This window comes from Marmota flaviventris, chromosome 9 (assembly GCF_047511675.1).
Source record: "Marmota flaviventris isolate mMarFla1 chromosome 9, mMarFla1.hap1, whole genome shotgun sequence".
NCBI lineage: Eukaryota > Metazoa > Chordata > Mammalia > Rodentia > Sciuridae > Marmota > Marmota flaviventris.
This window is the reverse complement of record NC_092506.1, coordinates 30,645,960-30,673,710: the sequence shown is the minus strand read 5'-3', so window position 1 is coordinate 30,673,710 and position 27,751 is coordinate 30,645,960.

Sequence of the window (27,751 nt, the reverse complement as noted above, 5' to 3'; positions counted from 1 at the left end):
CTTAAAACGTGGACAGCAGTTGGCTGCAATGGTAGTTATAGGCCTGGCCATGTTGGGCGTGATGAATGGCATGATGTGCATAATGTCACTTGCTCCATTTATTTGAATTGGTGATGATGGCATTGGCAGGATAATGGTTAAAGGGATGGTCACATTGAGGGTGATGAGCATGACCAGAAGTGGCAACCTTTATAGTCCCTTACACGCACCACGTCACCAATGCTTGCACCCGCCTTTCCAAGCCACCCGGCAAATATGCTGACTAACTTGTGTGTCCTGTCTCCCGACTCGGCCTTTCTGCTTGTGGATCTGTTTTGCTGGTGTGCCCTCCTCCCGTGCTGCTGGCCCTCTGGCCCTCTGTAGAGCCTGGTACCATGCTTGCTGCATGTGGGTTCCTAGACAAAAATCTCTGCTTAGGGCAGCCTTCATCTTCCAGTAGCAGTTGATACTCCCCTCAAGGAAGTCACGACTGTGGGTAGAGTGCTAGAAACCTACGAAGCATGGCCCTCTGTGGCTTTGTTCATGCCGTGGCCCATGTCTTTGCCGTCAGGAGAGAGGGAAGATGTTGTAGAGAGCAAGCTCTTGTTCGTGTTCACACCTGGGCCTAATGCCCAAACCCAGGTAGAGGAGGCAGCTGGCCTGTGCATGTCCAGGAATTCTCCCAGGCCTCCAAGGAAAGGCTGAATATCCACTGGCCCGGGGATCCAAAGAAAACTGCAGAGGAAGGACTTCCTTTTTTTCCCCAAGATCAGGACAAAGGAAGGCTAAAATTGTGCCCAGTAGAGGCAAGAGGAATAGCTGAAAATACCAACCTGCCTTAAGCTCTTTCTATGGGCTGGAATTTTTCCACCCCTTCTTGGTTGGCTTTTGAGGAAATATGCACCACCTTTTCCAGGAGTGGCTCATGTTTTATGTTTTTAATACATTCAGGAATCAGGGACACTTTGATGTAACCTCTCCAAATTCTCATTCTAGGTATTGACCTGAGGAAATAGACCTTTTAAGCAAATTCTGACATGGGAGCCTCTCACCCCTTATTTTTTTTTTTCTGTAGATCACATTGTAGGATACTCTGAGCAGTGATGCCTACGAACATACTTTTATCTCTTTATGCTAAATCTCTATTTGGGGTGTTGCTCATGTTTCAAGCTATTTGACTCCAATTCCAGGCTTAATGTATGAGATTTTGTAGAATGAGATTTTATGTTTTTAAAACACTAACTACCCATGAATAATTCTTCAACACAAAACATTATTCTATGGGCTTGAAATAATTGATTGGTTCTAGACTTAATTGTAAATATGCTTTGGGTCAATCTAATCTTTGGGTTATCTAATATGCAAATAATCATGCTATTTCAATTTGGGATTGCAGTTTTCTTTTCAGTTTCTTCCATGTTGGAAACCCCAGGACAGGGAAGAGAAAGAGATTTTTATTTGATGAGCTGATTCTGTCCTTTTCATGGTGACTCTGATGAGCACTGGTCACAAAGCCAGTTTTCTAACAGAGGTAAAAATGAGTCTGGTTGCCCTCTGGTTGGCAAGATGGAGCTTACATTAATTCTTGGAAGCATCATTTTGGCTAAACACATCAGACTGACCACTCAACTAATACCTCCCCTCCCCAGCTCCAACCCCTTATAGGACATAAAAAAAGGACTAGAAATATATTCATCAAGTGCTAAATGGATAATCAAAATGTGGCATCTACATATAAAAAATGGCTCCTCAGCCATAATGAAGAATGAAATAAATGCTACACATGTTTGACCTTCAAAAATATCATGCTAAGTGAAAGTCCAGATACAAAATGTCTGATTGAATGATTTAACTTATTGGAAAAACATAGAACAGGCAAATCCACAGAAACAGAAAGCAGATTGGTATCTCTAGGTGCTAAGAGGAGGTGGGATGGGGAGTGGCCTCCTAATACACACAGGGTTTCCTTTTGGGGTGATAAAAGGTTTGGAACTAGATAGAGTTGATGGCTGTACAACATTGTGTTGAGCTCATTGTCATGGGGTTATCTGGAATGGAAAATTTTATATTATGTGAATTAATTTTAAAGAAAGTAGAAACAGGCAAACACTGAGGGAAAGAGAGAAGAGGAGATTTCAACAAATTTTAAAGTATAAAAAATATCTGGAGAAGCAGCAATTGGATTACCAAAGTGGGGGAAGCAGTAGCCTTACATGATTGAGAGGAATCAGGGTAAACAGTTGGTACCAATGAGAAACAAGCCACTTTACCAGAAGGAACCATGGAAAGGCTGAGGTGTGAGGACAGCATGTGCTACCTTAGGTGGCCATGGAGGGAGATGTATAGAAATTCAGAATATAGAATTTCCATATTAGGATGTTGGGACCTGTCCCCCTTGCCAAGCAGCCAGGAGACTGTGTGATGCTCCGGGCTAAAGAGACATGGAAACAACAGAGTGGAGTACGCAACACCATCCAGGAAATGAAGATGAGCAAGTCCACAGGTGAGACTCCACCTCTCTTCCTGGAATGCTGGGAGCCAGACTTACACCAGCCCCCGTACCCTGCCTCTGGCAGAAGACCAGACGCTCCCTTTCTGGAGAAATGGCAAATCCAAAAGAACATGTTTGGGAGCCCCAGGTGAGAAATAGAGCTCACCCCCTGATCTAGTGATGGCCCCGGATCAGGCCCTCCCAGGAACCCAGAGCTTCTGCCCCAGTCTTACTGATCAAAAGATCACTTTTGATGAAACTTCCAACAGAAAAGAGAGAATAAGATAAAGAGAAAGAAGAAACTTGGTAGTGTCGACAGAAGAGAAATGTCAGGGAAATAAAGATATCACATTCTTAAAGCACGTTTAAGTTACCATAAAAGGAGATTCTTTAGTGAAGAGAAAGAAGAAAGAGCTCCCGGAAATTAAAAACACGAAAGATAAACATTTTAAAAAAATTAAACAGAAGTTTAAAAGATTACTGTTGAAATAACAAAACTTTAGATTTTGAAAATAACAACCGATAATCAATGTAGAAAGTTATGTGTGATCAGAAGTTGTTTCAGAAAAATAAAAGATGAAAGTAGGGGAAGAATAGTATAAGAAAAAAATTTCATGATAAAAGGTCAGGGATTTCCAGATTGAAAAGAAACATCTCACACCCAGGGAATGGGTTTAAACACACACACACACACACACACACACTCACTCATTGAAAGCCATTTCTGTGAAATTTTATAACAAGAAAGTTCTAAAGAGCCAAAGGGGGGAAAATGGGTCATTTAGAAAGGTATTGAACTCAGAGAGGCATTAGACTTCTTTATAGCAATCTTGAATACTAAAAAATAAACATGCCTTAGAATTTCTAAGAGAAAATGATTTTTTTTTTTCTGGCCTTCTATATCCAGCTCAATAAAAACCTGATGTGAAGGAGGACTTAAAGTATCAGGTAAGTATTTAGATAAGGACCCTAAAGCTTTACCCCCTGTGTACCCAGCCTCAGGAATCATTAGAAGATGTGCTTCATCAGAACAAGCACAGAAATCAAGACGGGAAGACACAGGGTTTGGCAAGCAGGGACACCACACAACACAGAGGGGTCTCAGAGAAAATGTATCCAGGGAAATCAGCGGTGGACAACTCTAAATGGACCATCCCAGGGAGAAACAAAAGAAATGTCTGATTGGTTGAATCATTTGTAAAGTAGTCTTAACAATGTGTGTAACAGATACGTTGTTACATTTGTTTTAAAACAAGTAAAGTACTCAAAGAAAACCAAATGCATGAAAAATAATCATGGCAAGGCTACCTCCTAGAAAGATAAAAACAAGCTTTCAAGAAAAGGAAAGAGGATCATGATGTACAACTTGACTAATGAGTGAAAAATAAAGATATACATAGTTACTAAAATTACAACACTGATTTTTTTCCCCAAGGTTGTGTGACATTTGGAGGAAGAGGTAGGGCAGTGGGGTAAGAGAATTAAATTTCATTTACCATCATGTCTAAAACTGAGATGCCCAATAACAGCAATATAAGCCCATTATTTTAAAACACAGATGCAAACATCAGAAGAAGAATTAAAAGATGTGAAGGTGCTTACCTCTAGAAATAGATCTGGGATGTGACAGTAGGAGAATAGGGGCCAGCTGGATTTTGTTTATGTTTTCGGAGGGTGTTTCTGATAAGTCTTTCAGAACCATTAACTATATTTTCAACAATGTTGAAGTTTTTAAAAAAATTTAAATTTTCAACATGTCTCAAGATTTTAGAAGTAGATAGTTGAAGTTACAATTAATTAAAAATATGTGCCAGTGTTGAATGATTCAATGGCATACGTGCCAAGAGTGATTGATGGGATGACTTCCTTGTATGTGTATCCTAAATGAGTGCAGATTATTAAAATTGCTGGCATTTATTGGGCATTTAAGATGTGCCACTCCACAGTATCTCAGTTGATCCTCACAACAAACCCTGTGAGGCTCTTGTACTCCCCTCATTTTTACAGAGCAAGAAACCCAGAGAAGGATTTAACTTGCCCAGGGTCCTATTGCCAGCAGCCTGCAGTGTGAAAGTAGGAGTCAAACCAACTCTAAGAGTCCCCCAAACCCATGTGCTCATTGTGCAGTTTTTGCTACCTACTCTCTGCACTTAGGTGGCAATGGAGGGAGATGTATAGAAATTCAGAATATAGATAATAATATACCTAATTGCCCATGCTCTGTGCGGGAGGGGGGCGGCTTTGAAGGGGGATTACCCAGAAACAATGAGTGCCTTGACTCTGGTTGACAGCAATATATAAAAAATAAAGGCTAATAGACCCATGAAATGATCTTCAATGCCACTAATCATTTGGAACATGCAAATCAAAACTACAATGAGATACTACCTCAAACCTAGTCCGATGGCTACTATTATAGCCAGAAAATAACAAGTGATGGTGAGGTTGTGGAATAATTGGAACGCTTGCATGCTGTGTGTAGGATTGGAAAATGTTTCAGTCAGTATGAAAAATAGTATGGCAGTTCCTCAAAAAATTAAAAATAGATTTACCATGTGATCTAGCAATTTCACTTGGGGAATACATTGCCCCTACAAATGGAGAGTAGGATCTTGGAGAGATATTTGTGCATCCATGATCATTGTAGCATTATTCACAATAGCTAAAACATGGAAGCAAGCCAAGTGTCCATAGATGAATTAAGAGCAAAAGGTACCATAAACATACAGAGGACTTTTAGTGTAAAAAAGGAAGGAGATTTTGACGCATGCTGCAACAGAGACGTCTGCTTGAAGAAATGCTGTGTGAAAAAAGCCCAACAGGGGCTGGGGTTATGGCTCAGTGGTAGAGCACTGGCCTTGCACGTGTGATCCCGAGTTCGATCCTCAGCACCACATAAAAATAAATAAGTGAAATAAAGGTATTGTGTCCAACTACAACTAAAAAATAAATATATATATATTTTTAAAAAGCCCCACATAAAATGACAGATATTGTATGATTCCACTTACACAAGATACTTACAGCAGTTGAAATCATAGAGACAGAGAACAGAATAATGGCCACAGAGAGTGGAGATAGGAGTTACTGTGTAATAGGTTCAGGGTTTCAGTTTTACGAAGATGAAAAGATTCTGTAGATGGATGGCAGAAGTGTCGCACAACATTGTGAATGTATTTAACAGTACTGATTAGTACGCTTAAAATGGTTAAGATGGTAAATTGCATTTCGTTTGGATGTTAGCACAATTTTAAAAGATTGGGGCTGGGGGAAAGCACACACACATTGCCCACTGATTTCCAGCTAGCATACTGTGAAGGGGCGAGGGTGCAGATGGCACTTGGGGCCCTGTAATTGCGGATGTTAAAGTGATTTGGGATGGATGGAGTGGTGGTGGGTAGGGATGCCAGAACAGGTCAGGTATTCTCCTGGACCACACACTCCGCTCAGGCAGATGGTTAATCACCTGTGCCCAATCTGTCACCAAGAAGACCTCCTTACCCTTCTAAGATTCTCTCCATGCCATAATTTTCCATGCTTTTTCTGTTTACGGCTGATAATGTTCTAGTTTAGGTTTTAAAAAGTTGATTTTATGTTTTCTCCCACATAAACTATAAAGGTGGACATTTTTTAAAATTGAGAAATATGGAGAAAGAAAAAAAAATCACTCAAACATGATCACAACTCCTCCTTGGTTTTCTTTAAATTTATTTTAATTACTTTTTAATCAAAGAAACACACATTTAGAGTTTAAACACTCACGTAGTACTATAATTTTGCAACCAACAGCGGGGAATAACTTCCCTTCTCCTAGCCCCTGGTGCCAATGCTTCTGTTTTTTGTTTTTTTTCCCCCCATATTTCTCAATAACATGCTTCAACAACTTTTCTGGTTTTCTGCATTATTTGTTGATTACTTATTGAGTCTATTCCCATTAAAAGATAAGGATAAGTTCACCCCTAGGATCCTCATATAGGGCCCACCGTACCCACCTACGTACATGACACCCGCCCCCATCCTGCAGGTAGTGAGATTACCATTTTGCTTAAGTCAGAGGTCAGTATTTATAACTGTATAAATATGATTGCACAATGTGTTAGGGTGATATTTTCTGTCTTTTACTGCTCCTCCTCTTCTTCTAGTTCCCACTCCCACCTCACTGGAGTTCACTTGCCCTTCTTTTGCTTGGTTTTCTAAATATCTACCTCCAGCTTTTCTCCCCACTCTTTCTCCGACTCTTGTCTTCATCACTCTTTCTTTTCCCCTGTTGACCCCTGTCCCTGAGCCCTCCCACCTGCTCAGTTGTCTTCCTGGGTTTTCTCATCTTCATTAATCTGGGAATTCCAGCCTCCCATTTCCTGTGCTGGGTCCAGTGTCTCTGAGAGCCCAGGTCTTCCTGTTTTTTTTTTTTTTTTTCTTTTCTTCTCTTGCTTTGATTGAGCACACTACCTATGAACTCCCTAAGGAAGAGTGAAAGAAAGCTACATTTTTGTGGGGTTTTTTGGGTCCTGGCTGAATCTTGAAGTCAGCAGCTCAGAAGCACCTCTGTGCCTTCATCAGCACGTCTGGATCCCCTTGCACTTTCCAGCTGTAGACGGCTCCTTTCTGTCTCCCTAACTTATGGTGAACCCATCCCCCAGGACAACACTTCACTGTGTCCTGGTCTGGCATGAGGCACCTGCCTATGCCCAGCAAATGCCAATCAACACTTGTCTTAATAATACCTTAGCCTCAACACTTAAGGTTTAAGTTGCATTAATCACCTAATAAAGAAACCTTCACAAGTGCTAATTACTAACTTAGTCCTCATGCTAGACTCATTTAAAAAGGTGGCATCTTAGAAGCTATACGGCTTATAATCATTCAACGAGCATTTATTGCCTACCAAAAACAAGACACCATGCAAGGGCTTTCACATGGATTATCTGATTTAATCTTCCCAATAGTCCTGTGAAGGGGGCACTATGGTCATTTGTAAATGAGGAAGTAGTTTTAGAGAGATAAAGATAATCTCTCATCACACTTACGGTGCAGCTACTGTCGGCTAGATGAGAGTACCCACAAGGTGGATTCGTGTGTCCATGGCCGCTTGGAGCTGCCAGTCCCACCCATGGGGACAGACATCAAACAAATAATTTCACAGACAATTTCTTAAATATATTTGGGACAAGTATGAAAAATAAGTGCAAGATTTTATGGGAATGTGTACAGGAAGCAACTTGTTCTAGTCTGGAGAGTTAGAGATGGTTTTCTGGAGGCAGGGCATGAAGTCTGTAAAATAAGGAAGACTTATCCAGATGAAATGAGGTCTAAGAAGGGAGAGAAGGGAGAAAGAATGTAAGCAAAGGCCCAGAGGCAGGTAGGGGCTGTGCATAAGTGAGGAACTCAAAGGCCAGAGTAGCCTGAACAAAGTAGGAATGTGGTCCTACAGAGAGAGACCAGTCAGGGAGCAGACTTATGAGGTTCCTGCACTAGGTTAAAGAATACACGTGTTATCTTGCTGGACTTGAAGGAGGTGCTGAAAAGTTTGGCATAATGGAAAGAAATGGTGGGCTTTATTTGGTAAGCACTCTTCCTTACAGTTGTGCAGAGGACATTGGAGGGAATGAAAGAGACCTGGGAAGATCCCAGAGAAGGCTGTTCCAGAGCCACTATTGGAAGTGATGACTGCTCAAGAGGGGTACCTGTGGAGGTGGCGGGGGTAGAGGGAGGGGAGGGATGCAGGAGGTACACAGGCAAGAGGCTTGTTCAACGTCACACAGGCCAGAGCCAGGATCTGATCCTAGCTCTTGTGGTGATACGGCCATTGTTCTTTCTGGGACATGAAATCAGCTTCTTTCTCTGAGCCAGACTGACAGGGCACCAGCACAATCTTTGCCTCTCCAGGCAGTGTTTGAGGATGCTAAGTTACGCTCTAATAGCTAGGAAGAACCCGAGTCCTTCCTGTGCCACGAAAAGGCCTCTACCTAATGCTGTGCAATGTGTCAATCATGGGGATATGGGAACCAAACACGGTCAGCTCCCTGTAATAGCACACAGCCTAAAAAAGACAATGGGAATGTCAACAGGATTATAGAGTGAGTTATGGAAGTTGTAGAATCTTATGCAGTTCTTGGGGCCATAATTTGGGGGCTGTCATTTTCGACTGACTATGGAATACGCAGCAGTATCTTTTTGTTTTTTTTAAAAAATATTTTTAAAGTTATAGATGGACACAATACCTTTATTTTGTTTATTTTCATGTGATGCTGAGGATCGAACCCAGTGCCTGATACTTGCGAGGCAAGTGCGCTACCACTGAGCCACAACCCCAGCCTGGCAGCAGTATCTTTAATGGTCCTGAAACTCAGAACAAGGGCAACACTTTTGAAATTGTCTTTCTTTTCTAAGTTCAAATAGTTCTGCTAAATAATTGATCTTTATGGGTTTTGGCCAATGTTTTAAAACTTGAATGGATTTCTTGGTCATGGGGTCAGAAATTCTGCAAGTCAAGAATGAGACCACACGGCCTAGATTTCCCACAGCGTTTATTCAATGGTGTAACCCTTTCATTAGAACATGGACCTAATTTTGGTTTGAAAATAGGGTTTACCTCCCAGGAGCAGTGAGAAGGGACTTGAAGGAGAGGGTTTCCTGGGGAAACTTTGGGGTTCAACTTGAAGAGAGCGCAGGACTCTGTAGAGCCCATGGCTTCTAGGCTAAGGAGTCTCTCATGGGTTCCTGGGGACTCCAGCTGTGTTCCTTGGACAGGCAGAGGCTGAAAGATGAAAAAAGAACAAATGCTGAGAACCAAAGTGATTTGTTCTCAACGGTTGTGAAGCCCTATGTTACCTGGCCCAGGCCTTAACAAAGTGGTTCAAAGTACACAAGAAAAGCCCTGAACAGAGGGTGTGTTGGTGTTATGAATTGGATGTGAGGTGTCCCCCAAACCTCATATATAAGACAGCGCAAGAAGTTTCAGAGGAGAAATGACTGGGTTGTAAGAGTCTTAACCCAGACAATGATTTAATCCCCTGATAGGAATTAACCCAGTGATAACTGAAGTGGTGGGGTGTGGCTGGAGGAGGTGGGAATTGGGGCATGGCTTTGGATATGTATTTCTATCAGGCAAGTGGAGTCTCTCTCTGCTTCCTGATCACCTTGCGGTGAGCTGCTTCCCTCCGCCACCCTTTCCCGCCATGATGTTCAGCCTCACCTGGAGCCCTGAGGAATGGAGCCATCCTTCTTATGGACCAAGACCTCTGAAACCGTGAGCCCTCAAATAAACTCTTCCTCCTCTACAATTGTGCTGGTCAGGTCCTTTGATCACAGCAGCGAAAAAGCTGACTAAAACAGTTGGTAAGTACGGATTGAAACGAAGATCATGTAAACACAATTTAGAAATGACACTAAAATATACAGTTCTCTTTCTTGTGAATTCTTGATAGCCAATTGGTCCCCAACGGAATGCTTTTTGTTGATTTTTTTTCATTTTTTTAAAAATTTTTTATTGTTGGTTGTTCAAAACATTACATAGTTCTTGATATATCATATTTCACACATTTGATTCAAGTGGGTTATGAACTCCCATTTTTACCCCGTATACAGATTGCAGAATCACATCAGTTACACATCCATTGATTTACATATTGCCATACTAGTGTCTGTTGTGTTCTGCTGCCTTTCCTATCCTCTACTATCCCCCCTCCCCTCCCCTCCCCTCTCCTCTTCTCTCTCTACCCCCTCTACTGTCATTCATTTCTCCCCCTTGTATTATTTTTCCCTTTCCCCTCACTTCCTCTTGTATGTACTTTTGTATAACCCTGAGGGTCTCCTTCCATTTCCATGCAATTTCCCTTCTCTCTCCCTTTCCCTCCCACCTCTCATCCCTGTTTAATGTTAATCTTCTTCTCATGCTCTTCGTCCCTACTCTGTTCTTAGTTACTCTCCTTATATCAAAGAAGACATTTGGCATTTGTTTTTTAGGGATTGGCTAGCTTCACTTAGCATAATCTGCTCTAATGCCATCCATTTCCCTGCAAATTCTATGATTTTGTCATTTTTTAATGCAGAGTAATACTCCATTGTGTATAAATGCCACATTTTTTTTTTTTATCCATTCGTCTATTGAAGGGCATCTAGGTTGGTTCCACAGTCTTGCTATTGTGAATTGTGCTGCTATGAACATCGATGTAGCAGTGTCCCTGTAGCATGCTCTTTTTAGGTCTTTAGGGAATAGACCGAGAAGGGGAATAGCTGGGTCAAATGGTGGTTCCATTCCCAGCTTTCCAAGAAATCTCCATACTGCTTTCCAAATTGGCTGCACCAATTTGCAGTCCCACCAGCAATGTACAAGTGTACCCTTTTCCCCACATCCTCACCAGCACTTGTTGTTGTTTGACTTCATAATGGCTGCCAATCTTACTGGAGTGAGATGGTATCTTAGGGTGGGTTTGATTTGCATTTCTCTGACTGCTAGAGATCGTGAGCATTTTTTCATGTACTTGTTGATTGACTGTATGTCCTCCTCTGAGAAGTGTCTGTTCAGGTCCTTGGCCCATTTGTTGATTGGGTTGTTTGTTATCTTATTGTCTAATTTTTTGAGTTCTTTGTATACTCTGGATATTAGGGCTCTATCTGAAGTGTGAGGAGTAAAGACAATGCTAAGCAGGAAGTGTGAATCAGGCGGTATAGCGATACCAGACTTCAAACTATACTACAGAGCAATAGTAACAAAAACAGCATGGTACTGGTACCAAAACAGGCAGGTGGACCAATGGTACAGAATAGAGGACACAGAAACCAATCCACAAAACTACAACTATCTTGTATTTGATAAAGGGGCTAAAAGCATGCAATGGAGGAAGGATAGCATCTTCAACAAATGGTGCTGGGAAAACTGGAAATCCGTATGCAACAAAATGAAACTGAATCCCTTTCTCTCGCCATGCACAAAAGTTAATTCAAAATGGATCAAGGAGCTTGATATCAAATCAGAGACACGCCGTCTGATAGAAGAAAAAGTTGGCTACGTTCTACATACTGTGGGGTCGGGCTCCAAATTCCTCAACAGGACACCCATAGCACAAGAGTTAATAACTAGAATCAACGAATGGGACTTACTCAAACTAAAAAGTTTTTTCTCAGCAAAAGAAACAATAAGAGAGGTAAATAGGGAGCCTACATCCTGGGAACAAATCTTTACTCCTCACGCTTTTTGTTGATTTTTGCTTCAGGATCTTAAACCCATAGTGCAGCCAATCTAGGACTGCCCTTGATGAACAAGTGTATTTCCAACAAATACGTGGATTGATATTTCCCTTTATGTAAACGAGGGACCAAGTGGAGTGACAAGTTACACACCAACCTTCCATCATTTGCCAAGGATGCAAACAATTTCTTAGATGAATCGAGGGCTGGTTTCCAAAGGCTGGAAGAACATTTCCTCACTTTTTTTTTTTTGTTAATTGCCATCCATTGGCTACAGGTACATTTTGGAATTTAATCTGCATTATTAACATTTCTCCATCACTTTTTAAAATTCTAGACCAGGGATTAGGAAAATTATGGTCCAGGCGCCAGATCTGTCTCCCCCTATCTTTGTAAATACACGGTGTTAGGACACAGCCATGCTGGTTTGTTTTACATATCATCTAGGGCTGCTTGGATGTTTTATGTCAGTGTTGAATGGGTTGGATGGAGATTGGGTACAAAGTTGAAGATACTTAATATCTGGTCTGGGCAATCACGGCGTCGCTTGCATTTTATAAAAGGATTCTTGTTGACACCAAAGCATGCTTTTCGGCTGCCCAGTCTTCCCTTCACCGATGGTTTCTCCATGACCAGGCCATCTTCCCATTGGCAGTCCTGCCCGCCCTTCCCCACCCTCCATGGTGCCAGATGGCAGAGCCAACCAGGAACCTGGAACACACCAGTTCTGGTGATGCACCCCATGTGCTCGGCATCAGCCAAAACCACACGAGTCAGGCACTGGCAGTTCTAGATTAAGTGCAAACTGCTGAACACCTCCTTCGTCTCCTTCCCCACTAGTGCATGTACCAGCTGCCCCACCTTAGCTACAACTGTGAGGTTGAAATAAAGGGGAAATGCAGGGAAGAGAAGGAACTAAAGGTAAAGATGAGAAGGGGAAAAGGTTTTCAGGAGAAATCAGAGTCACCCAGAAACAAGATCGGGCTGGGTCATTCCTTTGGAGAAAACAGTAACCTCCTTGGGGTGACTAAGAATTCCAAAGATGCCCCTCACACCTTGCAACATTACCAGACATTTAAATTCTATAACTTCCTTCTACAGCAGGAGGAGACAGGGCAAAACCCTGGGGTTCAAGGACTCCTTTGCCATGCAGCAGAGTTTAACAAAATCTAGGGTGAAAACACAGGAGGAGGCAAGCAGGTCAGACTCTGGACTGGTGGTATAAATGAAGGGCAAAGACTTAGGGAAAAAAACATGTGTGATTCAGCGAAGATTTGTTGAGCATCCTCTATGTTCCAGACCTTGTCTAGGCACTGGGCTAAAGTATAGAATAAAATGAAGCTCTTCTTCTTATGTCCCTTGCATTTTTAGTGGGGAGGAGCAGAAGACAGCAATATGGCAAGAGCAGGGAGTGCGGGAAGAGTGGTAGGAGGGCAGGTTAGAGGGGGAGGGTGCTGGATTACTGAGCAAGCACAGAGGCAAGGCAGGAATCTCCCCGAAGGGTTTGAGCAAGGGCCGGTTAAGTTCCGACTTGCATCTGAAGAGGAAAACTCTGGGTGCTACATGGGGAGAGGACACCAGAAGCTATTGCACCAGTTCAGATGAAGATGGCTGGGTACTGGAGGTGACGAGAAGTAGCAAGTTCTAGATCTGCTACAAAGGCAGAGCTGGCAGGATTTCCAGATAGGTTGGCCATGGGAGGTGAGAGAAAAGAGGACTCTGGAGGTGGCTCCAAAGTTTTTGGCTTGAAGAAGTGGAGGAACAGAGCTTCCATTTACTGAGACTCAGAGGTTGTGAAAGGAGGCATTAGAAGGTGGAGACAACCAGGAGGTTGCATATGGACTGGGTACGGACTGCCCACATGCAGATGGTGAGTAGAAGCTGCCAGTGGGTATCAGTTTAGGAATCATTGCTATAGAGAGAGCCCTTAAAGGCATGAAGCCCAGTTATCCCACCTATAAAGAAGGTTGGATGTGGAAGAGGCTGATCTGGGCTTCAGGACCCAACGTTTAAAAAGAAGGAACAAGCCAAGGAATCCAGTATCTATACAACAAGAAGGCATGGAGAATTGTCTTCATCAGGGCATTTACACAGGGTGTTTGGAAGTGGTTTAGCTGTTGGGTGATGAATCCGGCTGATCACTGTGTCTCAGAGAAGAGATTGTAATATTTGGTTGAATTTCTCCAAGTCAATTTTAAATGACAACATATGTCCTATGGGTTTCTAGAATGTTCTACAGTCATGCAAGCAGCAATAGGATGTGGTGGGCTGTAGGAAGAGTGGGGGCTTCTGAAGCTGTCAGGCTGGAAGAATGAGGAGTGAGGGAATGATCTCTGGCTACTCCTCAATGGGAGACTCTATGGAGTGTTTCCCCAGAAACATTTTGCAACTCACCTAGACAGCTGCACATTAAATATGAAGGTTTCCTCCTTCTTTCAAGTCTCAATGCTGCCACTGATAGTTGTGTGACTTGAGAAAAGTTGCTTAACTTCTCTGAGCCTCTGTTTCTTCCATGGTAATGACTAATAATTCCTACCATAGGATATTGGTAAAGATCGAGTCATTTTAAATACGTTAAAGCATGTAGTGAATTGCAAAGTGATATGCAAATCTGGGACAAGAATGACTGCCTGTTGCCATAAAGCTCCATTGATGCAGAATGGGTTTTCACACTTTGCATAAATAACGTGTGTTTCTATACTCAGCTCAAGCAACCCAGTATCTTCAGCATCCAAAATCTCCAGACAGCATCCTTCACTATCAGGTCAAATATTTCTTGTTGATCCAGAGAATTAAAGCAAGCCCCACTATCTCCCAGGCTGCAAACTCAAAGCAGAATTTTCCGTTCCCAAGTCAATCCACACTCTCTTCCTCTGATTTCTGATCTGCCTCCTCCTTATCTTTGTGAACCCTTTAGCCAGTTGCCCTGTGGAAATGCCTCTGATCTTTCTCTTCTGCCTCCCACGAAGTTGATAAAAAGCAGGTGGGAACATGCTGGATGAAAGCAACCCTGATCCCATCAGCCTTGATTATTAGAACACTTTAGGCTAAAGAACGGGGTGTACATATGCTGGGTCAGGGGAGAGAGCTGAATTACATCAAGGGTCAGTGGATCGGGTTTTAGTCTTGACTTTCACAAAGCCTCTCTCTACAACATTGACATTATTCAGTGAAGTCAGGGGATTCCATTCGAACATTCAGGACCTTTCTTGCTCTTTCTGCTGGGAATTCTATGACTCCACTTGATTTAGACTAGAAGCCCATCACTCTCAGTCTAGTTATTTCTGTGTCCTGCCACCCGATGGCGATGTTTCCTTTACCCCAATACAAGTTTTCACTCTTGGAAAAAAGCCAGGCTTCATTGCCAACATTTTATCCCCTGAACGTGCAAAAGAATGATTCTTCAAAGCTGAAGAAGGAAGAAAGAACATTCCTTTTAAACACGTCGGACAGTTTATGCTGGAGACAGGACTCTGGAGAAGATTTCTTTGCTTTCCATGGGGACTGGGAACTCCAGATGTCCTCTGTGGCGGCATACCACAGGAGCTGGGAGGTGTAGGAATTGGGTCCTAGGGAGGTTCCGGTTGTGGAGATATGCCTTAGCTGGTAGGCTGTGGGAGCCCTGCAAAACTACCCAGAGAGGGGCATCAGACACCAAGTGTTTCCTGGCCATGCAAAACTAGGAATTGCTGATGCATGTGCAAGGCTGTTCAGACAGTCCTGGCAAGATCAGACTTCTGCACTGTGAAGATCAGAGATGCAAGAGCAACATGAAGTCCAGCCCTCCCCTCCTGCAGATGGGGAAACTGAAGCCCAGAGAGAGTCAACACTTGCGATTCTATCTCCTTGGCAATTTACTTTGTAACTCAACATTTCAAATGACTTTTCCAGGGTCTCATGTGATATGCTCCGCTAATGCAACTTATTAAGCCTCTGGCCTTGGTTTTGCCAAGCCCTCGCATCTCTGCCCAGCAGGGCATGCTATCCTGGATGAGGCTCCTCAGTGGATTGGCTTAGTAGGGGAGAAAAGTCATGTCAAGTAATTGTTTATTAACTTGCAAAACAAATCTTGCAGCAGGATTTTTTTGCATTTAATAATAATATAACAACAACAAACATTTATTTAGTGTCTTCTGTGCAACAAGTTCTGTGTTAATTACCTAACATCATTGTACCATGTAATCTTCCTGAAGAAGCTGTTAGATAGCTATTATTCTCTCTGCTTTACAGATGCAATGGAGGCTCAGAGAGGTTAAAAACTTGCCTAAGGTCACACAACTAGAAGGAATAGAGTCAATATTCACACCCTGATTTGCTTAACTCCAGATTGATCTTTCAGCATCCACACTGTGCTGTTTTTCTATGACACTTTCTCCCATTTATAGAATCCGATGTAGAAACTGATCAGAGTTTCTTTCTAGAGCACCAGTCACCTGGTGCTCATCATTTTCCTGTTGTGACATGAAGGCTCCATGTTGGTGAGAAGGCTCAGAGCCTGGAAACTTGGTGACGTCACTGTCATACCTATAGGACACTCAGAATGTGAACCTGTGGGACAACCAGCAGTGTTCCTGCAAATGACTGCCGGGATCCAAGAAAAAAATTGGAATCCGTGCCTGCTTGGACAAGACCCTCACCTGCAGAAGTCAGGAGGAGCAGGTAGCCCTGGAGACCGTGGGAGCAATAACAGAGGCGGAAGGTGGTGTTCTGAGGGTTTCCTCCATGCCAGTCTCCGAAGGAAGTGTCTTGGGGGCACGATCTTCTCTGGGCCTCACCCCCGCTGCTTCAGTGGGGACTGCTCCGTCTTCATCTGAGGTGAGGAGCCATGTCACAAATGCAGGAAAGAAAAAAGAAAAGAATGCCAGATAAAATGGTCTTTAGAAATCAAGGTTCCTGTTTTACCTCAAAAGGGTGTGAAACTGACATGGAGACATGAAGATGTAGACAACCATCAGTGCCCAGAGCAATAGTCACTGTCATAGGAATAGAGTCAGGATTTCCAGTCTGACAGATTGGATTCCGGCTCAACACCACCCGCTGCTAACCCTGTGACCTCAGGCAAATTACCTTGTCTTTTCTGAGCCTCAATTTCCTCATCTTCCAAAATGGGAAAATATGATATATGTGTCCCAGGGTGGTTGTATTAAATGGCATGCCCGGCTGGATGTAATTTGTGGCATGAAGTTGTCATGAAGTAATGGTGCTGATGAGGATGGTGGCTACTAACGCCCACCCTTATGCTGAAAGAAGAAAGATTCTTCTTTCTGCCTGTCGTGAAGCATTTCGAATCTCTGTACCTAACCTCCAGAGCCCGGCATTTCTGCCTGTTGACTCTTATTTCTCTCCCATCCTTCCTGCCCTACTCCATGTTTTCCCAGACTCCAGAATATAGGCAGTAAATCCTCAGGATTTGAGGAGCTATGGGCTAGGATGAATTTATTACCTGTGCCCAATAAATGTCAGTGAATAAATAAAAGTCAATATAACTATAAAAACCAAAAGCAAAAACAAAGTTTCCTTACATGCACTTTAGAGCTTAATAGGCCTTTGTATCCAGGCTACTCAGAGCCAAATGTGTGCCTAATAAAGATTTTACGAAGAGCTTGGGATGGTGTGGCCGGAGAAGCAGGGTTCCAGTGTCCATCACTAGAGGTCAGGTAGACGGTCCTCTGGGGCAAGGCCCGTGGCCACATATCGCCAGGTCTTATCAACACCATGAAAGCCACTCTAGTCAAAAGGTCCTATCAAAGAGAGGAGGCCAGAAATGGAAGAGGGAGGAAGGAGGAGAAAAACCCCAAGGCCACCTTCTTCCAGAAGGAGGAACTCTAAATCCAAAACAGAAAGTCTTTGAAAAAGTGACAGACAGCTGCCTTGATGACGTTCTGGCACCTGAATGGAAAAAAGCCACAAGGAAGGACCCTATGACCACTGTCTCGTGGTCTGAAATTCCACATTAGGATTCCCCCCCTCCTCTGGATTAACCACCAGGTAAGAGCAGGGTCTGGAAAGTTCTTATTCTACACCTTCAGCTTTTCGAGTCACCTCTTCTTGATTATAAATATGAACAAAAACTAACAACCCTTTCTTTTTTTCTTTTTTCTTTTTCCCTGGATTCAATGACTTTAATGACAAGTATACAAAAATTTCTAAAAGGAAATATCTCAAAAGAGTAACATTGGCTGATGCTCATTATATGTAAAATTTTATGTGTTTATGAATCAATTAAAAAACAAATTAAGAAAAATAGTAACATTGGTGGGTAGCATTCGGTTTTCCTCTTCCTTTCTACTTTTTTTTTTTTTGTTTTATCCTTATTTTCTACCATATTCACATTTCCTCTGCAATTAATAGGGAAAATAAATCTAAAATATGGACAAATAGGTGCATTTGTAACTAATATTTGAGTGTATTTCATCTTTCATTATATTATGTTGTTCTTAGCTAATATTTTTTTTAAAACATCAAGACAGAAAATTTATTTAAATCGCGTGATATGATGATATATAAAATACAAGCCAGTGTTTAAAATACGTGTCTGATTTTTACTGTGTCTCTCATGGTAAAGTGTTGATGGAGGAGAAGCAGATCACTGCTCCTGTAGGTTCTGGCCCCATGAGGTCAGGGAGAAAACCAGCAGCTGCTGGATCCTTCAGCTCCCAGGTGATGGAGTTTCCAAGAAAATGCCAAGGAAGTGATTCAGACCCATCCCCGTAGGTGAATTGTTGCTTTAACCCCGTGAAAACTTGTACTCTGGAATGTTTCCACCTGACTCTGATGATATGATGACTAGGTATCTAGGAGGGTCAACTGGAGTAGGCATGACCATGGGCTGTTCACCCATCTGGCTTCCCCCTGGGCTGTGAGTTCTTCACCAACAGGGATGGCATTTTAAGTTCTCTCTCCCTAGCAGCCACTCTTGTCCCTTTGGTGCTCATTAAATAGTTCTGGAGGCTGTGGGAGTCCAAGATCAAGGCACCAGCATGATCTGCTCTTGGTTTACAGATGGCTACCTTCTTGCTGTATCCTGAGGCATGGGGTTGGGGAGAAAGAGACAGTGCTTTCTCTCTCTCTCTCTCTCTCTCTCTCTCTCTCTTATTATAAAAGAGATTTATATTCATCACAGAACATTTGGGAAAAAAAGTGATAAATTAAGAAAATAAATTCATTCTGGAATCGAATCATCCAGAGATAACTACTATTAAAACGTACGTATGCCCTGTGCTGTTTCCTTTCTAAACAAAATATTTTTCCTTATAAAACTTGACTATATAAAATTCAACTGTCTTTTTCTTTGTAATGATTTTTGTTCTTATCTAGAATTTTTTCTGAGTCATAAAGAATTCCCTGTATTTTCTTCTAAAATCTTTGTACATTTTGGCCCTGGGTGGTTAATAATTCACCTAGAATTTATTTCGGTATGACATGCAGTAGGTATAAGTCCTATTCTATCTTTGAATGGAGATCCTGGAGTAACCAAACTATGTCTTCCTTACTAACTGCAGTTTTATTCTTTGATGAAAACTCAATTGTCCACAGATGGGTGGATCTCTTTCTGGTTAATCCTGTGTTCCACTGGTCTATCTGTATGTTGGACAGAAATGGACAGGCTATGCTTTCTTTTGGGTAACAGACAGCTTCAATATTTCAAGGATGAATAAATCAGAGTTATTTCTTTTTCGCACTAAGGTCACTGGGGATGTAGGAGATGCATCAGGACAACTGTCCTTCCCAAGGCGAGGTATCTGCCCCATGGGATGTTCTCCATCTGGAGGAGAAGAGAGATTGGGAAATGGTCCATGAGGTTCTTATTGACTCACCCTGAAAACATCACCCATCATCCCCTTCCTCTTACAGCTCATTGGCCAGGACCAGAGTGCTCCACCCACCTGCAAAGGGATGTGATGTGTTGCCTGCCATGCGCCAGGAGGGGAGGTTACTCAGATATTGGAAAATACTGGTAATGTCTACCTCTATTTATCTCTCCCTGAATGAAAATGACAGTCTTAATTATAGCAGGTTAATAGGGAGACTCCACACCTGGAAGAACAAGTCCTTCAACTCTATGCTTCTTCTTTAAGAAGGTCTTGGCTGGTCTTGAACCTTGGGAATTTAAATTTTAGAAATCATTCAAGTCCTTTAAAATTTCTGTTGGGACTGCCATAACTCCATCTAAGGAGAATTGACATTTAAAATAGTGAGTTTCCCAATCCATTAATTTAAATCTATTAATAAAAAAGGAAAAAAAAATCAAAAATGTATTCAATTACAACATACCATATGGTTGGTATGTTGTAATTTAATACATTTTTCTATATCGACTTTATATACAGCAACCTTGTGAAACTCTGCTAAATCCTACAAATCATCTGTATCTTCCCATGACTTTCCCATGTAGGTAATCACATAATCCACAACAATTCTATTTCTTCCTTTTTTCATCCTTGTGTCTTTATTTCTCTTTCTTGCCTTTACCCTTATGGGACAGGTAGATAGTGCTGAACAGGTGTGAACATTTTCACAGGGAACATTTTCAAGGTTTCACTTTAACATATTGGCCATCACAGATTTTATTGCAGATAACCTTCACCAGATTATTTATGTGCCTAGTTTTTAAGAATAAATAGATGTAGAATTTTAGCAAATGCTTTTTTCCTGCATATGTTGAGATGGTACCTGATGTTCATAGACTTCCAATGAGGTTATGTCCTGGTAAATCCATTATAAGTTGAAAATAATGAGTCAAGAATGCATTAATGGATTGGGGATATAGCTCACTTGGTAGAATGCTTGCCTCACATGCACGAGGCCCTGGGTTCTGTCCTCAGCACCACACACACACACACACACATACATACACACACATCATAGCTTAGCGGCACAGAGTAACACACCATGTAGGTGGTTTCCGCTTGTGGTCCCAGGGCTGCCTGGGGTTGTGGCTCACTGCTGCTCTCCAGCATCTTGAGAGAGTATCATACTGCATATTACTAGCCCAAGGAAAGATCAAAATGCAAAATTTTAAGTACAGTTTCTACTAAATGTGTATCACATTTACACCATTCTAAAGTAAAAAAAAAAAAATCCTAAGTCAAAGCATTCATGTGATTTTGTTCCTTTGGTAAAATGGTGAATGGCACTGATATTTTTTGAAGTGGGGTATCGGGAATGAAACTTAGGGGCACTCGACCACTGAGCCACATCCCCAGTCCTATTTTGTATTTCATTTAGAGACAGGGTCTCACTGAATTGCTTAGTGCCTCACTTTTGTTGAGGCTGGCTATGAACTCGAGATCCTCCTGCCTCAGCCTCCCGAGCTGCTGGGATTACAGGCGTGTGCCATTGTGCGTGTTGGCACTGTTTTTTTGATGATGAAGCAGCCTTTATACCAGAATTTAAACTAACAGCCTGGAAACAGCCCAATTTGGACATGATGGGCTTGTCTTTTTATATATTGCTCATAATGTATTGACTCATAAGTATTTTGTTTACTCTTTTTGAACTTATATTCACCAGCAAAATTAGCCTGTGGTTTTCTTTCTTATGCTGTTCTTACTAGGCTTTGGTATTACTCTAGCTTCACAAAATAAAATGGGTAGTGTGCTCTCATATTGTGTTTTCTGAAAGAGTTTGTGTAAGGTTAACATTAAATCTTGAACCATTAAAGAAAATTTGCTTGAAGCCAACAAACCTCCACATTTTAACAAGTTTATTTTTAACTAAAAATCCATCATTTTAATAGTTATAGGATTATTCAGATTTTCTATTTCTTCTTTTGTTAATTTTGGTTAGTAGGAGTTTGCCTATTTCATCTAATTTTGAAATTTGTTGACAGTTTCTTTGAACATTCTCTCCTACCTTGCTCACATCGGTGACACTAATGATATTCTTCTTTCATTACTAGCATTATCTGTGCTTTCATCACTTTTTGTCTTGATCTGTCTTAGCAGAAGTTTATCAACTTTATCAGTCATTTCACGGAACCCAATTTTGACCAATTAAATCCTGTCCATTCTATTTTTTCTCTTTCTTAATAGTTTTTGCTTTTTTTGCTTGTTTCCTTCCCTAACTCTGGAATATTCTTTTGCTGTTCTTTTTTCTTCTCTTAGGACTCCTAAAACAAGTGAGTTTGCTCAATGCACATTTCATCTTTATATTTTCTGTCCTGTTGCCTCTCTCTGTTTTTCCCCAGGGAAGTCTCTTCTGACGGAGCAAAGTTTGCGAATTCTCCTCCACCTATGTTGGCTTCACTGTCCAAACCATCTGGTGAGTTTTTCATTTTTGTTGTTGGGGTTTAAAATGAAAGGATTCTAGAATTTCTGTTTGTTTCCTTTCTCAAGTGTCTGATGATTTTGTTTCAGCTCATTGCCGAAATCCTATAAGTCAAGTGCATCCCTGAGCACAGTAGTGTCCCGTCTCTGTGTGAACATTATCCCTTTCATTCATCTTCCCAAGTTGCTGGGAGCAGGAGTGGCTACGAGAGGCAAAGATTCTCCCTTTCAGGCTCCTATAAGACTTCCCACGTTTCTTTTATGACATCGGTTATTTTCTTATCTCATTATTTAGATACTTTCCTCCTCGACAAGTCTAATGGTTTAGGGTTTATCAATGATAAATTCTCTGGCTCAGCCCTCTTTCTGTCTGTCATAGTACCCTTCAGAGTTCTGACTATGATATGGAAACATTATGAATAAGTGAATATCTATCTTCCTTCCTACCTTTCACTTATGTCTTTTGCCTCTTGATTTCTTCCCTAGCCGCCATTACTGCTGCTCTCTGCATGGCTCCCTGTGTTCAAGGCACCAAGGTTTCCTTCCTGTTCCCAAATAAAGAAGGATAATGACCTCAAGGTCACTGCACTTGCTTTTCCTTCTGCCTGGAACATTCCTCCCCCAGTTATCCATCTGTTTTAATCTCTCATCTCGTCCACATCTTGTCTTCGGTGTCACTTCTACATAGAGGTCTTCTCTGGCCACCTTTCCCATGACAGTGCTATTCCCTGTCCCCTCTGCCATTCTTTCACCTCACTCTGCCTTATTGTTCCTGTTCATCACTACATAACAATATATTATAAATGCCTTTGTTTGCTTATTATATGCATCTATCACTAGTTCATAAGTTCTTGGAGGGCAGGGACTTATTTTTTTTTGTTTGCGGGGTTTTTTGTTTGTTTTGTTGTTGTTGTTTTATTTAATTGATTTTATTTTTTAAATACATGACAGCAGAATGCATTATTCTGTTTGTATATAAAGTATGTTCAAACCAATTCATGTCTTCATACATGTACTTTGGATAATGATGTCCATCACATTCCACCATCATTGCTAACCCCCTGCCCCTTCCCTTCCCCTCCCAACCCTCTGTCCTATCTAGAGTTCATTTATTCCTCCCATGCTCTCAGACTCCTTATATCAGAGAAGACATTCGGCATTTGTTTTTTTGGGGGATTTTCTAACTTCACTTAGCATTATCTTCTACAATGCCATCCATTTACCTGCAAATGCCATGATTTTATTCTCTTTTATTATTTACCACAATGATCTCTGGTACCTTGAAGTGTGGATGGTTTGCAAATGGTGGACATTTAATGAGTGGATGGATTTTGGATGAATGTAGATGAATATTGGATGGATGGGTGGCTGGATGGAAGGATAGATGGATACTGAGCGGATGGATAGACAGGAGATTGATAGTATATGATGTATGAAAGAAGAAGTGTTAAGCTAGGTCCTGAGATAACTAAACTGTCCTGAGATCATTGATTTATATAAAATTAATTTCTCTCCATCCCTTTACAATTTAAAAAGCTATTATCATCTTTATTTTATTGATGAATGAGCTTTGGCTCAGAGAGATTATGTTAACATTCTCAAGGAGACACAGCTACTGAATGACTGATTTCGATTTAAACATAAGTCTGTGCTATGTTAAACTGCCAGGTCAGCATCACATACCTGACAAATGCCTACTAAGACATGCATATAAAACTCAAACAGGCAGGCAGGGGGCCAACAACTATCGGGAAGGGTAAGGAGAGAACACGGAACCCATGGGGTAGCATCCAGCACTCTCTTACGGGTTGCCGTCCTCTTTTGATCCCTCAAAGGATCAGTTTGATATGAGAATCCCCGAGCCTGCTCCTGCCTTAGTCAGCCTCTCTGGTTGTGGTTTGAAACAGCAGTGTCAGCAGAAAAACGATGACCAGATATATCGAGCAAAGTATCAGAGGGAAAAAAATAAAAAGCCGCTCAGGTGATGCAAGATCATTCAGATGTCAAGCGCTGTGATCACACACATGTTCGTTCATGCTATTAATTTTTTTAACATTTCTGATAAGCCCAACAGATGGGCTGCTGCCCTCGGGACCTCTCTAGATGAATTGATGTAGGTGTCTACTGCTCAGACTTTCCAAAGCCAAGTTTCTGAGCCAAGTGCAGGGGAGGAAGAGCTTCCAAGAACCCTGGGAGAGAGAGAGAGAAGGACAATCAAAGGACTCCTGGAAGCTGCAGGTACCAGGATCCCATCCTGGAGGTTTGGAAGGGGGAATTAGAACAGCATTCACCTGGACCCTTTGCTGCTTCACTAAAGCTCCATTTAAGAGAAAGCAGGAAGGAAATGCTGAGCTCTCTGGAGAACAGAATGAGGATGCCCTACACAGAGCTAGTCTTGTGTACAATTGTCTCCAAGGTCATCTGGAGATGGAAATGGGCTTCATTATGGATTGGGTGATGGGACAGACAAGAGCCTGATTTCAGAGTCAAGCAGAACTTGACTGGAATTTGGGTCAGAGTGGAGTAACCTAGAGATAGTTATTTAATCTGAGTCTTTGACTTTGCCTCTGTAAAATGGGAATTATACTAACTATATCACAGCATTGCTTTAAAGAGTACAGTAATCATGTACTGTCAGTGCCTCGGACTAGGCCCAGCACCTACTAGGTGGTTCCCCGTACTGGGTATGGAAGCTGGTCAGAAATCAGCTCCCTAGTCACCTTAGGATCTTTCCTTTTTGTGGGCACAGACAATGCTTTTCTGTTTCATGGAACAGTGGACCTCAAAATTTGTTTTCATAACGATCATCTGGGTTGCTAATTAAAATCACACCATCCAAGTTTCCATTTCCCAGATCTTCTATTTCAGTAAATGATATTAGGGTCCAGAAATCCGTGTTTTTACCAGAATACCCACTACTGTGGACTGAAGGTATGTGTCCTCCCTCCTCAAATTCATATGTTACAATGCTAATGCCCAATGTGATGGTATTAGGAGCCTTTGGTTGGTAATCAGGTCATGAGACCCAATCTCTTGTGCATGGGGAGTGCCTTTATACAAAGTCCCCTTACCCCTTTCACCCTGGGAAGACACATGCGAAGATGGCCATCTATGAATGAGGAAGCTGGCTTTCTCCAGACACAGATTCTGCTGGTGCCTGCTAGTCTCTAGAACGGAAAGAAATTTCTGTTGTTTGTAAGCTCGGTTTAATAGCAGTCCAAATGGACTAAGGCACCTTCCCCAAGTCCTCTCAGGTAATTCTGACTTGAGCAATGCTGTCCTAGGATTTAAGAATACCAACAAAGCCTGGTTGACTCAAATGCAAAGTATTCTTTTAAAGACCAGAATAGAAATGAATACTCCCTCAAACTCTTTTGGGTGTGCCATTTGCATAGTTATAGCACCTTTTCATCAGGTGCAAATGAGACCCAAATGAATCTTTCCTGTGACCCAGGAAGAATGTCTTCTGGTGGTAAGGACTGAAGGCAGAGAGAAGAGTCTGAACAGCATAGGGAAATTAACACCGCCACAAGACACCTGGCTCCTGGCTCCTGCCCAGGAGCCAGCTGTGTGGCACTGGTATGTCACTTTAGCATCTATAGATCTGTTCCCTAGTCTGTAAAATGAGAGTGGTACTCCGTGGGCCCAGGGCAGAGAAGGAGCAGAGAATACCCAGCTTCTCACTCCTCCATCCGGTCTCCAGCTGGCACCGCCATTGGCTGAACCCAGGAGAGTGTTTCTCCTCTATGGAGCACAGTCCCCTCATGTGCAAGACAAGGATCAGAGGCTGGCGTAGTTTTCCCTTCGATTTCTCACTTCTTGGATTCTGTCCCTGCGGGGGTGTGCTGCCCAGTAAGTGAGCATCGCTTTTCAAGCCCACCTCTCTCTACAGCAGCCTCTGTATTAACCAGAACTCTCTCTGAACTGGCACTTGCAGCTCCTAAAATGCCTATGTGGCCTCTTCATACTCCCAAAACATTTTCACCAAAGAAGCATAACGTTATGCTTAGAGACCATGTCCTAATGGCACGTAGATCATGGAGTTTTGAAGTCTTGAATAACACATGCATGGCAGATATAATAGTTATGAAACTTGGGAAAGGTGATGACTATTTTTCTGGTGTTTAACTGAGTAAGGGTTAGGTAAAGGTTGGCTAAATTCCCTATAAATACCTACTTCCCTGGACAAGGAAACATAATATTGACTAAAGTTTCCGATAAAAAAACTTGGTTCAATGCCATTTCTTTTCTCATGAATCTTGGTCATTGTGAAGGCAGTGACCCAGATCTTTACCACCTTAACCTCTGGGACTTTTTTTTTTTTAAATTTTAAACTTTTGAATTGAGTCATTAAGTGCTTCTGAGGTACAGGATGGAGAAGGGTAGCCCTGTTAGTTCCAAAGCAAATTTCATTAACAAAGATTTGTGAGTGGAACTGCGTCCAGGCGGATCAGAAGAGTGTGTTCTGGGCTTCTTTCTCCTCAGATCCATTCTCTCCCCTTTCTCCTCTCCTGGCACTCATTTATCTCTCATCTGCTCTTTTTCCTTTCCGTCTGATGCCTGAGACTGCAGGACTTTCTCTGGCTCCCGTGTCCCACCAATCCAGGTAACTCAGGGTTCTCCACCTAGTGAGTGATGAGTAACCAGGGACCACATGAGATCTACCTAGTTTTGTAATCCAACTTGTCATCTAAGGTCAGAATGAGCCATCAGAGATGGTGTGACTCAAAGACCACAGGCATGGGCCTCCCACATTCTCATAAAAAGGTCCCATTCCTCAGATGCCTTCTCTGATTTAAGACTCAGGACTCTCTGAGGGTGGGGCCGGGAATTCTGCTTTCTAACTGTCTTCCCTGGTGATTATCACACATGTTCACACACACACACACACACACACACACACTCATGGGGATTTATTGAATGAAAAGTGAATGATAGAATGAATGAAGCCACCAGTGAAGATGCTGTCACAGTGTATTTCTCTCTGCTCCTGTTTAGGTTGCTTCCAGTTATTTATTTTAAAAACAATGATGCGATGGTGTGCACTGTCACCTTGTGATGTGATAGTTTCCCAGGGCTCATATCTTGTCACGGATTTGCTGGTCATGGGCATTACGTCTTCCTCTTTCTTAACATTAACAACTCACTCTCCGACATGTTTGCATCAATCCACGCTCCTAAGCTAGCAGTGGGTAAGGATTCCCTCTTCAACGTGTGTCTTTGCTAATGTTTGTTACCATCAGGCCTTTTCATTTGGCCAGTTTAAATGACCTGGTAGTTTGTGTATTAGTTTGTGCTTCTCTGATTATGGGTGAGGTTGAACATCATTTTTATATATTTGTGTATTTATTTAAGTTCTGAGGATTGAACCCAAGGGTGCTTAACCACCAGCCCTTCTTAATATTTTATTTAGGGTCTCACTGAGTAGCTAAGTGCCTTGCTAAGTCACTGAGGCCGGCTTTAAACTCTTGATCTTCCTGCCTCAGCCTCCTGAGCCGCAGGGATTACAGGAATGTACTACCACCTGCCTGGCTGTTTTTATGTGTTTAATGATGCTTAGTCTTTTTTTTTAGATTTCTTTTTTAGTTGTAGTTGGACACAATACCTTTATTCAATTTATTTTTCCATGTGGTGCTGAGGACTGAAGCTGGTGCCTCATGTATACTAGGCAAGCACTCTACCACTGAACCACAACCCCAGCCCCACGATGCTTATTCTTATTGATTTTTCTCTTGTGCTTTTTCCTCTAGCAGTGAATTTGCATCATAAGAATATATTTCTTTCAACCTGGGACTTAAACCAATTAAGCTATTTTTATTTGAAT